Source organism: Euwallacea fornicatus, chromosome 17 (genome assembly GCF_040115645.1).
Source record: "Euwallacea fornicatus isolate EFF26 chromosome 17, ASM4011564v1, whole genome shotgun sequence".
In the NCBI taxonomy this organism is placed as follows: Eukaryota; Metazoa; Arthropoda; class Insecta; order Coleoptera; family Curculionidae; genus Euwallacea; species Euwallacea fornicatus.
The window spans coordinates 2,046,112-2,061,436 of record NC_089557.1 but is presented as its reverse complement, the minus strand read 5'-3'; the positions used below and the strand labels follow the sequence as shown (position 1 = coordinate 2,061,436).

The window sequence follows — 15,325 nt, the reverse complement described above, 5'->3', positions numbered from 1 at the left end:
ATTCCCGCTTTCCAGTTTTTTCCTGGAAAACATCCCGGAATATCGGTTGGTCCTCTGCCTTGCTGTTCTCCTAATAGCGACCGATTGGAAACCCGCAATGGCCGATGATTGGAAAGTTATCGACATTTTCCGGTATTAGCGGAGTATTGGAATTATTCTATGTATGTACAGTACAAAGGTTTTGGATGTTTTAGTGTACAGCCAGAAGTTGTTTGGCAAATAATAATAGCGGAAAGCCGTTGCTCGTTAAAAAAAGGTATATTTAACTTATGGAATGTGATCTTATAACGGCTTGATCACATTAAAAATAGCGAAAATTTGACTTTTCATCGGCCAATTTAGCTTCGCTCTATCCTTGACATTCCTTTCACAATTTCTCTGTGGATCGTCTCCGAATCAAATGCGTAACAAAGGGTGTTCCAACATACTTTTAAGGGGGCATCTGCAGTGTAATTTACGACGATTGTTCGACTAAGACTCGTAAAAGACGACTCCTATAAATATGTTACATAAGAAAAGTACTTATAAGTAGTTGTTCGTGGAGTTTCATTTTGAATTTTACGTCGCCACTGACGTCAATTTTTAATAACGGGTGACGAGATACCATCTTTGTTGGCGAGTTTTGGCAACAACACGCTCGTAAAGTATCGAAACGATGTCGCCAACAGATTCTCTAATTTATTTTAATAAAAACGTACGACCACTTCAAATTCTCTGAGTTTCCCCTAAAGGCCCGTTTAAGATAGAAATGAAATGGTACTCTCGGGTGGTCCAAGCAGTACCGTGGTAAATGCCGTATCATTGAAGTCACCGTTGTTAAAAATAGTAGATTTATTGTTAAGGTGTGTTGACGGAGTGAATATTAATTGTTGCATTGCGACTAGCTAATTGCTAATAATATTGATTGGATGAGGTACCGAAAGTTATTATTTCGCTAATTGAGCATTGTGCGAACCCGGATTGATTTGCAGAAATCAAAATGCGCAAATTAGGTCTTCGTGAAGCAGTTACGAAATTACATGTAATAAGAACAAATAGAAACGGGGATCACTGTGCAGGGCCGTATTTGCGGGACGGCAAGTTTGGGAATGATCGCCCGATAGACCCTCACCCGGTGAAGACGCATCTGCGAAACCACAAGAGGCAACGAAATACTGTCATGTCACAGTGGGTGACTCCGGAGTCCTGCATCCCACTTCTAAAAATGCTGCATTTCCTTCAAATGCTGTGCCATTTTCAGCATTTCGACTTTGACATTTTCCAGATAATATACCAATCTTATCTAAAGGTCCCTTTCGCCCCGTTAACTTGACATCCATTTGCTTTCGTCGAAGTGGCAGCTATTGGCTTCAAAATGGCGATGAGACACCATTTTGAAATATTTTGAACGAACGTGGGCATACTCCCAAGTCAAATTTGTTTTTTGTTTATTTGAGTGCTCGCACTAATGTGCTTGATGAAAGTTCACTTTTAAACTCAATCTATCGGTTAACCAAATTTATCATCTAATTTTTAACAATAAATCGCGTGTGCAGGCGAACTCTCGGCGAGTGCCATCGGCGCAGTTTTTAACAGGTTTAAATCCGGTTTAAACGAGTTCCTTTCACAATATATAAAAAATATTAACCCTAATGACACCTCTGTGGAAACGACGCGAATTTCAAGAAATCTCCGAATGCATTAAATTTAAGGCAGTTTTATTTTTTTAGCTTTTAAAAAAGTTTTGAATGAGCTTTAATTCGGCTTCAGATAATATTCTCTTCCAACTTCAAAAGATAAGGACTAAAATATTTAAAATGGCCTCTATGCTTTGAAATGCTCTTAAAATTGTTTTCTTCAGAATTGAGTACAGTCTCAAACCAGTTTTTTTGCATAAAGTATCAAATATACGGGGGAACCTTTCATAGAGATGAACATGACACATTTAAATTCCAGAAAGTTCCTGAAATTTCAGTTCAGACTGAAATTTTGGTGGTAATATGAAAACAGGTCAGTTCTGAATTTCGTGCACTCAGTTCCAGAATTTCCAGATTAAAGTGTATGTTTCGGGTTAAATAATCACAAACCGGTTTCCAATCTCGTGAATGCAGCTTTTCGGCAAACTTTAATTCGATTTTAAGCTAGTCGTTTTCCTGAAGTCACACAGTAACAACATCTTCATGGAAAATGGCTTGATCTTTTAACCAGAATTCCAAAGTTTCATATTCTACCATTCACGCGCGTTGGTTAATTTCTTTTCCAACTTATGGGATTTTGTCTGTCCTTTGTATCGCCTTTTAAATGTATCAGACAGACACAAATGCCCAGGAAAAATATTGTGAAAGACGCTTTTAGCTTATTAAAATGCTAATAAAATGCCTTTTTACTCAAAAGAGGTAAGAAAAAACTAATTAATAATTCTCCTGACCATTCTTATTGAAAAACTGGAGAGTTTAGCATAAAATTTCCCGGGGATGAAACGAGATGGAAAAGTAAAGAAATGAGAGGCTTCAAGTGTTCAACCTCAGCATCGGCATCGGATCGCTGGGAATATTGATCCGGCGAGACTAATTTTGCAGGGCCGGATTTGCGCCTAAATCCCCTGTTTGAGTACATCCAAAGCCTCAAACTATTAACCCCAAGCTTAATGACTTGATTGCTATCGCAAATTCAGACATAATTTTGATCATTGGGCCCCTCGATAATTTTCTCACCAAGATAAATCCGACGAATCACGCCCTGTGCCTATAAAAGTGAAGAAAATAACTCAAAGCAAGTAGCCTTATTTTCTCTCGGTAATTAGATTAAAATTTGATTTTTTTCTAACCTAATTACGACTCGAGAGTTACATTAAGCACTATAAAACGTTATTAAGAAATATTTGTTTTTCTCGAAATTAAAAAACTCAGTTTCCAGGTTTATTACGTTAGAATGGAACGGCATTGTTTCGGTTCGGGAATCTCCTTAAATGGGGGGCGGAATTTAAATTAGAGTTTGCCAAAGATATTAACACAGGTTGAAGACCTTTGCTTTGCTTCCGCAAACAGAATATTATTTGTCTCCCAGAGCTCAGGTGGTTTTAGCGAAGTTGAGGCAGGAACAGGTAAGAGGGTTCAGTTCAGGTTAGTTTCGGTTGAGCTGGGACTGGGAACTTGAGGAAAACCTTTATAGTAAATGGGCAGACTGGTAAAACTCGGCCTGTGTTTAAAAATAGCTGCCGTAAGGTCACTTTTCACTTGCAAAATTGTTAAACTTAATTGAAACCGAACAAAAGTTTGACATTTATTATTGTTGAAAAGATTATTTATTAAACTGGATGTTTATGGTGTTTTAGTCGATAGGGCTATTGACTACAGTGTTCACTCAGACGAGAAGTTATTGGCATTTTCTGTGTGTGTGTGTGTGTGTGTGTGTGTGGAATTGCGATGTACACGTTTGCAGATTTCGTGTCAGGAGTTTTTGGAGAACCCTGGGCTCCTGATCCTCACGTGTCGTATTCAAACTCACGTTAGAACTCCATCAGTCATACACGATATAGAACTGCTCTCCCACATTTTTGAAATTTTCTGGAAGAACGGGGGAGGGGGGAAGGACGTATTTTGACACTTTCCCAGCTTCGGCCGTCGATATTTCTTAAACTTATAACGGCGCGGTACATTGAACAACAATCGAAAACTACGGGGTGTGATAAATATTTTGCATTTTACATTAATTACACGATCCGCGCATAACGTTAAACAAACAAATAACGGATTCCATTCCGTTCACGATCGAGAGTAGGTACATCGCTTGAATATTCAATTTTCAAATTTACGTGGTGTGTACGATTTGGCAATCAAACCGATTAATTTTCGAATATTTCGGTTAAATGAAATTTTAGATGTTTGCACAGGATAAATATCACGAATTTTATTTCTGAAACGATCGCAACAGCCAGGAGGGTCGAATTGTGTATGGACCACATTAAAACCGTTGGAAGTTGAAAAAGAATGTTGAAATGTCATTAACGAGTCGAATGGAGATGGAGAGTCGACACTGAAAGCTCGATCATCGGGTTGATTCTCTACTTTTTCCATGTCCATACGAGAGTTCGACGTTTTTCCGATTGTAACGTCACGGGCTGATAATTCGAAGTCAACGTAAGCAAATTTGCCCCGCTAGAGTAATTATATTTGTCATGTAATGGGCATTGAAATGTTCAATCTGTGCGAGCAATCCCCCTGAGGGGGCGGTAATGCCATTACGTCAATAATCAATTCTAATAATCAGACTCGCCTGATAATTTACTACCACATAGTCAAATCCTAGAAGCTGTCACTGTGACTATGCGGAACGAGACCAAATGTGAGAAATCCTGTTGGGAATTATAAAGGAATCCAGAGAGTGACCTGAACGGATGCTTGAAGCGTTTGAAGAGTACCAAAAGTGACGTGTCATTATTGAGATTGTTCGAATTTCGAGAAGACTCAAGTGCCCTTTAACGCTCTAGGAAGAGACCGGAAGTTTTTTAGTTTTCTCGAATTTGGATTTGATACCCATCAATCGAGCTCAGCTGTGAATCCTACGCATTCTCAATTATCTCAACTTGATTAGACGCTTATATTCGTAGGAAAGTTCTACGACTTCCAATTCGGAAATAAGGTTTCTCTTTACTAATACATAAGCCGGTTCGTGTAATTTCAAAGATAAAAATCGATTCGGATTTGCGAAGTTAAAGTCGTCGGTAATTGGATTAAAGTAACTTCGGAACTTTGATCCTTGCGTTAATAAACTTTATGGTCGCTAAAAAGCGGGCAAAAGTTGGCTCCGGCCAAGATTTACTCGAAAATTTGCTTTCCAGCTTAGCCAGCTCTTCGTGTGACATATAAAGTAGCACTTTTTTTTATTTCTTGTTTAAAGCGCTACGTTCCATTAGCGTCAGAACGTTAAATATTGGTTTGTCGATAAGCGGCTTGAGTTACATGGAAAGTTGCCCGATTACGTCCTGCTCCACGGTGCAGTATTGTTCCGGAGAGTAACATATTGTGTAATATCCATGGATAGACGTCGCTCTACCATTACATTTTCGATACGTAGAGTATAGGATATAGAAATACCATATCTACGTAGAGACTATTCATGTCGCATCTCGCAGACAGCTCTTTTATCACCATGACGGGCAGCCCGTTTTATAAGGGCGAATCGTAGACTCTGGAATGTCATATTAGTGTAGAGTAATGTTAAGTACGTTGTTTGAACAGTTTCAAGTTGCTACAATGGCCTCAATGTGAATAGAGGCGGTTATCGAGATACTTCTTGTTTGTCACATAATGCGTTGTTTACAGTACAATTGTTACAGTGACGCTGACCTAACGGCCAAAAAATCTGATCAAACACGAACTTAACTTTCATCAGCATTGGTTGGTGTAACGAGTAAAAAAAAATCCCGCTTCTATAGCGATACAACTTTGGCCCGACCCATGAATAAGTAAGTAAATAAATAAGTGAAACAGCCCAGAAACAGTTAAGTAACTAAATTGCAACTACAGGACTACAGGACATGCCCTATATAGTGCAGCAGGCGAGCTGCAACGTCTGGTCTGCGTTTGTACATAATATGTAAGCGGCTTTTCCTTTATCACCAAGACCTCTGCGACGTTGCCAAATAAGACGAAAAAGTATGTTTAAGTCCAAAAAAAAAATAAATCTCAAACTCGAGAAAACAGGGAAAAGTAGAAAAGACACGTATGAGAAAAACAGGGATTTATTGAATTGAGCGTTTGAGCAATAGCCAGTAACCGGGTTACCGAAACGTTGATAAGATTTCGTCGGAGCCCTTAATAAAGGGAGAAAGATATTCTCAGTTACTCTCAACTGGGAATAGTGTACAATGCCACCACTTCAACAATTCCGACTTGGGCATGAGCCGTTACTCCCAAGTAAAATAAAAGAAAATATTCCTATGACACAGTTTCTAGTTTTCTTACGAATTTCATTTTCATTATTGCTCTACAATATTATTAAAATGCGTACATTTAGGAAACAGTAATTGGCGATCTTTAAAAAAAAACACACACATGTAGGTGTGGAAATATCTGAGGCATGTCTTGGATAAGTTCATCTATTACCCTGCGGTCAGTCAGATGTTCGATGGTAAGGAGCAAATGGATTAATTAACGTCCTACGTTTACGGTTCACCGGCAGCTGCGAGGTTTTGTTTATTAACGATCACCCATGTTAAGCATCAAGAGCAAGTAGTGAGGAAGGAAGTTGTACTGATCGGTAATAAACGAGGCTGGGCGCAGCGAGGCATCCAATTTGTCTGACTGCTCTCAATTTGCCCTCACCGTTCGTGATGCGTAAAATATTTTCCCACGACTACCTACAAAAACATCCATAGTTGCACGAATTGGATGAGAGGCAGGAAATGAGCAACACCCTTCGTCAGTGCGTTAAAATCGTAACGTACTAGGTGCTGACTAGTTAAAGAGCAGAAAATTCCGTAACGTGAAATCTCTTAAAGCAAACATCAAATTTTATTGAAGTCCGATGAACGCACTATTGCGGGTCAGGGGAGGCAGAACATTTAGCAAAACGTTGAAATTAGTGCTCGGTCTGCGTTACGCAATTAAAGTCATCGTCTAGTCGGCGTTACGCAATTAAAGTCATCGTCTAGTCGGCGTTACGCAATTAAAGTCATCGTCTAGTCGGCGTTACGCAATTAAAGTCATCGTCTAGTCGGCGTTACGCAATTAAAGTCATCGTCTAGTCGGCGTTACACGTCAAAATTATCGGTTAGCCAGCTATTACAAAAGTAATCGCGCGTGAATCTACTATATGAAACGGAAGCGTTAGCGTAATAGCTTCAGTGCCCTTACGATGTGAAGATAGGGGTTTGGATTCCCAGTCAGATAATTATTTCAATATTTTATTTGTATTATTATTTTTAACCGACGGAAACAGTAGAGCGCACCACTCGTTGGAAAGTGCGCTGAAACGTCACCTTTGTTTCGGATTTAACTTACATATGCCTGATTTAGGCTAGTTTATGGTAATTTTATAATATAAAATCTAGTGAATAACAAAAGTTGAACCGTTAAAAACTTTCAATCCGATCTTTAGTAATTATTAACATAAACAATGTAAGGTTTATTATCGCGAAAGTCCAATGAAAAACTTCCCGTTTCGCTTCCCGTTCCGCAAACTTGAGTCGGTGCGACAGAGAGCTGAATTATCAAAGTTGTATCTGAACATGCTATTCCCGCACGTTTCGTATGTGTGACGAGCGAAACGAAGGAGGACAACTCATCACGATTAATTCGGATTAAAAGCGCACGCAAATAACGCCCGAATTGCACATATATAATTTTTTTTTTTAATCTTCGCCCACGTATTTTTAACAAATTAAAAAAATGCCACACCACACATACTACACAAACTTGCCCGAAATTCGGTAAACAGCGGCAACGCCGTCAGCAGGCCTAGCCGCCCGGGCTGATCTGCTCGAGCAGGAGGCAGTTACGTGTCTAACTTCATCGGTGCCCTCTGCACCACGATCCGGGCCATCTCTCTCACTTCTAATTTTGATACGATTCGCGATTTTTAACGCCCGTCCGGCGATTAACTCAAAGAAACCTCCACCCATCGGCACGTTCCTTTGGTTTGCCGACGACACCGCCTTCATCGCAGCCCGCCGAGACGCGGTACGTGCGTGCTCGCGTGCAAGGTGTTTAAGTTATTAAGTTGGGATAACATCGTAAACTCGCTGGCCATGGATCTCTAATTTTACTATTGTCTAGGTTAGTTTTTGGGGTTAATACATATTTAATTAACCTGTTGGTCGGTTGGCCCGATATGGGGGTGGCTTGTGTACGGTCAAAATCACCAGTGCACGGAGTGCAGCCGCCACGACTTTTTCCCATTTTAGTCGGCAAATTTGAGCCAACCTGCTATTTTGGGTCCGTTTGTTTGTTTTTACGGAATTTATCGTTTATTTTCACTGATTGTCATCTGTTTGGCTCCAGGGTGTTGGAACCGATAATTCACGTAAAATCATCACGGTTATGGAGCGCAGAGTATTACGCTCTTTGAGCGCACCTCAGGACGTTTCCGAGACGCGTATCGCCTGCATAAATTTATTCCCGCTGGATGTTCGAACGCTAAGTCGTTTCGCAGCGGGCAGAGGGTTCCTGCAAGTTTTTTCCGTAACATCACTTCTCCATTCCGCCTAATCAAAAGGCCAACAAACGGCAATTGGAAATCTTGGTCACACACGAAACACTAAAATTTTTATCTGTTTTTTTTCCACATAAATATTGGAATAAACAATCTATCTTGATGTTAATTCACAGCAAACACGGTGAGGTAACACACACTCGCAAACCGTAAATGGGTATTTTTTTATTTTTTTTTTTATTTTTTTTTGTAAAGACAGTTTAGTATTGTTTCGAAATCGTGACATGCCAGTTTTTTAGATACCATGCAAATATTGTTGCATAACTTTGCAATCCGATCTTGCACAATCGCGAAGATTGTGCTTTGCCGTTGCAACTCCAGCACCTGCCGGCAGTACTTAAACAAAACTTTCAACAGTGTTTTTAAGGCTGGCTAACCGTTTTGTCAATTATGCGTTAATGTCAAGCGGCTCAGAATCGACGTGCGTACAATCGCTATTGGTACCGCGAAAAGAGGCCGGAATTTCGTTGATAGTTTAAATGGTACTCGTGACCGTAATTAGAACCCATCGCAAGTGGTACTTTGAACATTGGCATGCCTTTACACGTTCATGGGCTAATGGCTGATAAGACCAAGTCGCGAACCACGATATTTGGGTCAAATGTGACCATTGAATTTTAATTCGCATTTCTGCGCCTCTCACACGTGAGTGAAAATGGTAATCTTTGGCTAGCATCGCTATCGGCATGATATAATAATTGATTGAACGCGTATTAAATATTATGTCGACGGATATACACATTGAAACCAGGAGAAGAGATATCAAGTATATACGATCGATTACCTGTTGTTGACACCAATTTATAAATAACTTGTATAAATATCGCGAAAAATGCCTGAGTTTATTGTTACGAGTACAAGCGCCAACACGAAGGCAACAAGAATAACTGCGAGTGACAAAAATACACAAAAGGAATTGTGGAAAGTTGAATAAATCGCCACAACTTAAACAACACATTGGAGGCAATTACTGGCGACAATTCCTGGAAAATAGCGAACGTTATGTTGAGATGACTAATAGAGCATTTATAAAACAATCCTGCTACTTTATTGTGCCAACATGTAGGATACACTTATTTTCGGTCATATGTGATTTTTGGTGATTTATATTTCTATTTTGCTGGTGTATTTTAGCCATTCTAACCACAGACAATATTTTTGACATTACGTTGCATATTCGCCGCAAAGATAATCCAGTATCCAGGGGTATAGAACATTCCCTTTGGTTGACACATTTCTCTACCTATGGACACGTTTTAGCATTGAACCCCCGCGGGTGCCAATTTGCCAAAATTTCCTGACCCGCGTCACGCCGAGGCTGACTCGTAAGTGTGGCCATTTCCTCTTTGTTGCTCCTAATAGGGTCGAAACCTTTTATTTTACTTCCGACTATAAAAAGCTTACTTTGACGCCGGGTTAACATACATGGATTATTCCCGGCACGCGTACGTAATTTTTCGGCGTATTAATGAATTGATACAAGCGTAGGTCGTCCCTGGAGTGCTCCTCAATGTAAAGGGGGCCCGAATTTGTATGTTCGAGGCCGCGTAAATCTGAAATTTTCAAACGTGCGTAACTTAAATTTTGGCGCAAATCCACTCCGCAATTACCATAAAATAAAGTCCGGTATCGTTTGTTCGTCATAAAATTGTCCACTTAGTAAATTAAACTCGTCAATAATTGATTGATTATGCAAAAACCACACATTAACGGGTTTGAAACGAAATGTTTTCGCAACAAAAAGGTACTTAAGCGGGGTTTACACCTATACCATTGGCGCCAGTTGACTAGCACCAGTGTTATTCTCTTAAACTAATTTTCGAAGTGCCAGCAAAACGGCGCCGATCGTTCGTACCGATAATAACGATGTACTTTTTTGGCGCCACTACTACACTCGTTTTGGAGCCAATAAATTTTGCATGGGGAAACCTTGTCCTGGTTTAACTTTGTTTCGATTGGTGCTAATAACAATAATAACATTCTCCCGGTTTGAAGGTTTCAGGACCTAATTCTAGAAAAACAATTTCCTCTCATCTTGGCTGCGCCCTCCAAAGCTCTATTAGAAAATATCCCGTAAATCCCTGAGGGATGTTATAACACCCTTTTGCGTCCCGATAGATAATCTTCGTCAGCAGGAAAGTCCATATATCTTTTCGAAAGCCGTATAAGTCAGGATCTGGCTCTCGGGGCGGTAAGATTTTGATCTTTACACGCTGATATATTCCCTCGGAAATCTGTGTCCCAGAAAAAAAATCCCCGGGAATAATGCCCTCTTCCAGGTTGTTTTCCGATAAAAAAAGGACCATTTTTATGTATTATATGAAAGACTTTTCCGTTTCAATATTTGTGCTCCCTCGCTGTGTACGTTCTAACGACATTAAGTAAGCCCGAGAAGCCATGGCGATGTTAAATCAAACTCCTTCAATAATAACACTGCAATTTCCAAATATTAACTCTTTCGAACAACGATTTCCAGTTTATGATGTTCACTCTCAATTTCCATTGCAAAGCGATGGGAAACGCGTCACATTTCGGACAAATATTCAAATGCTGAGCGATAAATTTCATCCTCGATCGTCGGATATCCAGGCGATATACGACAAAAAAATTAGTAAAATTAACCTTTTAACAAATCATGGTGCCAGAAAGCGTGGGTTAGCCTCAATAAATGTATAAATAGCAACGATTTTGATAACCCCGCGTTTTTCCAACAAGGCCGATAAAACTCGGAAAATACATGTGATATACATCGGAAATTGAGCTGCTTGAATCGACTTTAAAGTTATACACGTAATACCTATGCTTTTGATCAATAATTAATACAATTACACTGCTTTTATTAGATAATTAAATATTTACACCTGAAACTCATCAACAAACAAAAACAATTAACCTGAGACCCCCCGGCAGGCCAGATCCGCGTTCACGGGACGAAAATAAAACAAGTGCATTGCATAATAAGCGAAGATTTGTTAATAAAATTAGCCGTCTAATTTTAGTTAACTCTTGAATACTTTCAATTAATATCCTAGTTCTTATTATTGTTATTAATGTAGAGAGTAAATGTGTTGATAACTTGGCGCACCTGTTGTGCCGAAACGATCGTGCGTTAAGTTTTTGGGAGCTTAATAACTACCGTTCAATTATTTTAACTTAATAATAACGGCCCATGTGCGTAAATATGTCATAACTTGTCAACCAGTGCAAACCATCGCGTTTTATTAGTCATTATGGGAGTTTTTGCACGGGCATCGCGGTAATAACAACATGAAATGACAACTGACTAATAATTTTCCAGTTTACCGCAGGATTTTCAATTTTTAAAGCTTAATTTCATCATTATTTTAGCAAAAGGAGGACTATCGCTACTTATTATTACTAACTTAATGGTTTGGCCTGAAAATTGAGATTCGTAAGGTTTTTTGGCGGTTTTGATTGTTTAATATTAATTAATCATGTTTTGTGTTTTATACAGAATGATTGTCTGGAGAATGATTTTCGATTAAAAAGGCAACTAATATTGGTTTACGAGTTATTTCACCGAATTTTCAACTGCAATTTTTTTCATGTTATTTGCAAAATAATTACGTAATTCTCACTAATTGGAAAACATGAAGTTTTCGGTAAAAGATGCTTTCTTCCAAATCAAAATTATTACTACAAATAATTTACTTAACGCGCGCTTATCGTTACTTTATTTTAGACAAAACCCATTACCCGTTAATTTTTTTTTTCTTGTTGGAATGGAGTTGAATATGAGCACGAAGCGTATTGAATTTGAGCGTCACACATACGGCTCATTTAACGTTACCGTTAGCGTGATATCAGATGAACAGGAAGGCCCCATTCATATTACGATAGCCCACCGCCAACATTTTATTTATTTTCTGTTTTCTTTCAGATCCCAAATGCACCGTGCCGGTTTTAAATGTAAAGTGCGATGTGAAATGGCCGTATAAACAAATGTGACTGTTAGTTGTGCTATAGTAGTAGTAATAGTGATGCTGTGTTGAAACGAGATAACGCATTGGAACCTAGGAGTTTTCCGCAGGTATGTATTAGCTTGTTCTCCCTTATTTACTTGTTTACACTTCCCCCTCAAGTAATCACATTGTCGCGACATTCTCCGGGTCTATAAAACCATCAATTCGGCCCGAAATTTAGGGCAAGCTTAATCCGTCAGATTTGCGAGTCATAAACCGTAAGCCCCAAGATTGATCGTTACAGGTTTACGAGGCCCATATAACAAAAGCCACTTATTTACGTTGACAACTCACCATATACTTGACGTTGTTATGTTTGGTTAAGCGAGGCAATAACTTTGGTTTCAGTTCCCGGGCCGTAAACAAGCTTTACCATGCGGCCGTAAGCCCCTAGTAGGGGGTGGGCGTCCGGCGTGCCGTAAGTGGCGCAGTCCGGACGGGATCGCAGTAGGCGCGCGCAGTGGCGTGCTGCGGGGATGGCGCGGGCGGCCGGCAGGTGACGGGCGGTGCGGCGGCGGGACGCAGACGCCTCAGTAGCGGTCCCGCCGCGCGTCGCCGTTGCGGCCTCTGCTGGGCGCTGCTCAGGAGCGCCTTACGACGCGCCGTCTGCGGCGCCGGAAGCAGACGTTCGTCCGATGACTCCTACGAGGTGCTCCAACCTGCGCAGCACCAAGAGGAAGAACAAGTGCCAGCTGTAAGTACAGGAGTACCGTGTCTTGTTTCGTCGTACCTGAAATGTTCATAACTATTTTCTAACGAAGTTCTAGTCATTTTCTTCTATAAAATTCTTTCTAATAGTAAATAATTAGCATCTAGTGTCAAAATGAAAAGATGAGTTTGATGATTACAAAAAAAAACTTGTAGTCGACCGCAAACGGAGGACGTTGCATAAGCCATTTGCTGTTTATCATTTAACGTTGGCTAACTATTGCTGACGTTATCTAAGGGATTGAGTGGTACGAAACATGTCTCTGATATCTCAATGCCTATTTGAGCTTATTTTTTAGTAGTGACAACCCTTTATGTGCTTTGTACCATTCAGTCTTATTTTAATCCACAAGCAAGCCAATTTGCGAGTACTAACTCAAACTCTCTTTGCATCAAAAGGTGTAATTTTTCGAACCGTTAAAAATCATTTAATGAGTTTCACTTAAGAATGATTTTAAAATTATTCATGAAAGGTGTTAAAAAAACGATGATATTGAAATTATATCCAGAAAAGAAAAAAGTAATGTTCGTGGTATTGTCACAAACAACTTCAGTGTTTGATTTCACTCTTAATGTTGGGAAACACCATGAACTCGTATAAGCTGGAGTAACAGAACTGCAAATTTTTTCCTCAAAAAGTAAGCAATAAATGCTTAGCAGGTCAAGGACTTAAAGAAGTATCGGGCAAATTCTGAATCAAACTTATCGTTCGCCGACTTAAATATGGAAATGTTTCCTTCGCCTTGCTGATAATGCCGCTAAATTATCGTGTCTGTTTGTAATTTGCACCTCATCATCGTGTTTCGGATTCCAAGATATTTCTCTTAATTGTTTATCGAGCCTCGTAAATATACGCTACGGGGAAGCCCCTGGCAAACCCCCACATTTCCTGAATTACAGACCATTTTGGACGCAGAAATTTCCTCTCCTGGAAAATCGACATCTGCACAAAGTTGTCAAGAATGTTAAACGCGGTTTTCTGGCTGAGTTTATCATTGCGAATACCGGGGAAAATGGAAGCGACCGTAACCAGAGGAGATGAAAATTTAATAGGCCTTTCCTTTTGGTGGAAGGCGGCTAATAGATTCTCCCTGCGAGTTGTGAGGGAGTCAGTAAAGGTATGACTGAAACCCGAACAATTACAACAATTGGCATATTACAGGGGAAAAATATAGGGATTTAAGCATATGCACTTCCATCATCTAGATTCCCGAAAACCGGCTCCTCGGAAAGGCCCTCGACCCGGTTGGCGCGTTGCCAAACGCGCGCACTTACGTACTCCGCTGACGTCACGACATCTATGCGCGTCACACCCCTAGAGGCAGCGTTGCCGTGATTTAATTACCCCAAGGGACCGACCACCGGCTTTAGGGTGGCCTAATTAGTTTAGTGTGGAAACGTGAAAATTTTAATTTGAATGCACGAGATATGGCCGACCCACATCGGAATGGTGATTCAGATTTATATTTTATCCTTCTGAATATTCATATTCAACTCCCCCATCTTTTTACCATCATCCAGTCCACTCCAATCCGCGAAAATTACCAAACATAAGCACTAATGAATTTATTGGCTAATGTTCGCGATACTACGAAACTCCAATTGAACTACGAAACGTCCCTGTTTCTTAATTCTTTGGAATTACTCTCGGTTTGGCAACAGATATAAACTTTACGACGGTCGTTCCTTTCCATTTACATGGTTAAATTGGGAACGAGAATACTCGTATTCGGCGATTTCACGTTTTAACACGTATGTCGCACTAATTCAATACTAGTATCCCGGCGTGTAAACGCCGTTCCTCTCTGTATTTATGGAAAATCATGGAAATGGAGCATTCCAGGGGATCTCGACACATAGAAAGGTTCTTTGCAACATTGGATTCGCCCGAAACGACCCCTTCTCCTCTTTAGGGTAACGTATTGGCTTAAAAGGGTCTTCGAGGGTGTTTTGCCAGACGCCAGGCGGGAAGGCTGCTTTGGATTCACTTGTAGTAACTTTCCATTCCGTCCCCATTAGTTAAGATACGAATACGACTACTAAAATTATAATTTGGTTGACATGCCAATAAAGTAAGACTCGAGAGAGATCCAGCAAAGACGCATAATTCAGTGCTCAATGATTTTAGTTTTTCTTTTCATGGAAGTTGGTTCTGCATTGCTCGAATATGCACATACACACGTATTTAGTTGCGATCTCTTTTCTCTTTCGTTGCAGAACATTCATCATATTAGATATCCGAGAAGTTAGACGCTAGATAGTCAGAAACGTCGCATTAAATCCGCCCTAAATGTATCAACCCTTAAACACACGAGGCGCATTTTCAATATTTATGTCGCACTGACGTGTCCAGTATATCCAATGGAAATTCACGATAACTATTTTTTTACGAAACTTCTTCATGGGAACGAAGTTCCTCGACAGAGAAACTTAAATTTATT

General features: G+C 40.0%; 1 protein-coding gene across 3 annotated transcripts in view; it reads left to right on the top strand.

The window, feature by feature from the left end:
* Positions 1–15,325, top strand: part of LOC136344687 (uncharacterized) — a 48,458-nt gene that overhangs the window by 4,313 nt on the left and 28,820 nt on the right. Inside the window, exons 1-3 of one of the 3 annotated variants that reach the window (XM_066292369.1) lie at positions 7,474–7,757; positions 12,095–12,244; positions 12,525–12,870. The exons of 1 other annotated variant lie outside the window; for it this stretch is intronic. The gene's annotated coding sequence lies outside the window, so the exon portion shown is untranslated. Of the gene's footprint in view, positions 1–7,473; positions 7,758–12,094; positions 12,245–12,524; positions 12,871–15,325 lie in introns of those variants that run through there. One more of the 3 variants, XM_066292370.1, reaches the window with a different exon arrangement.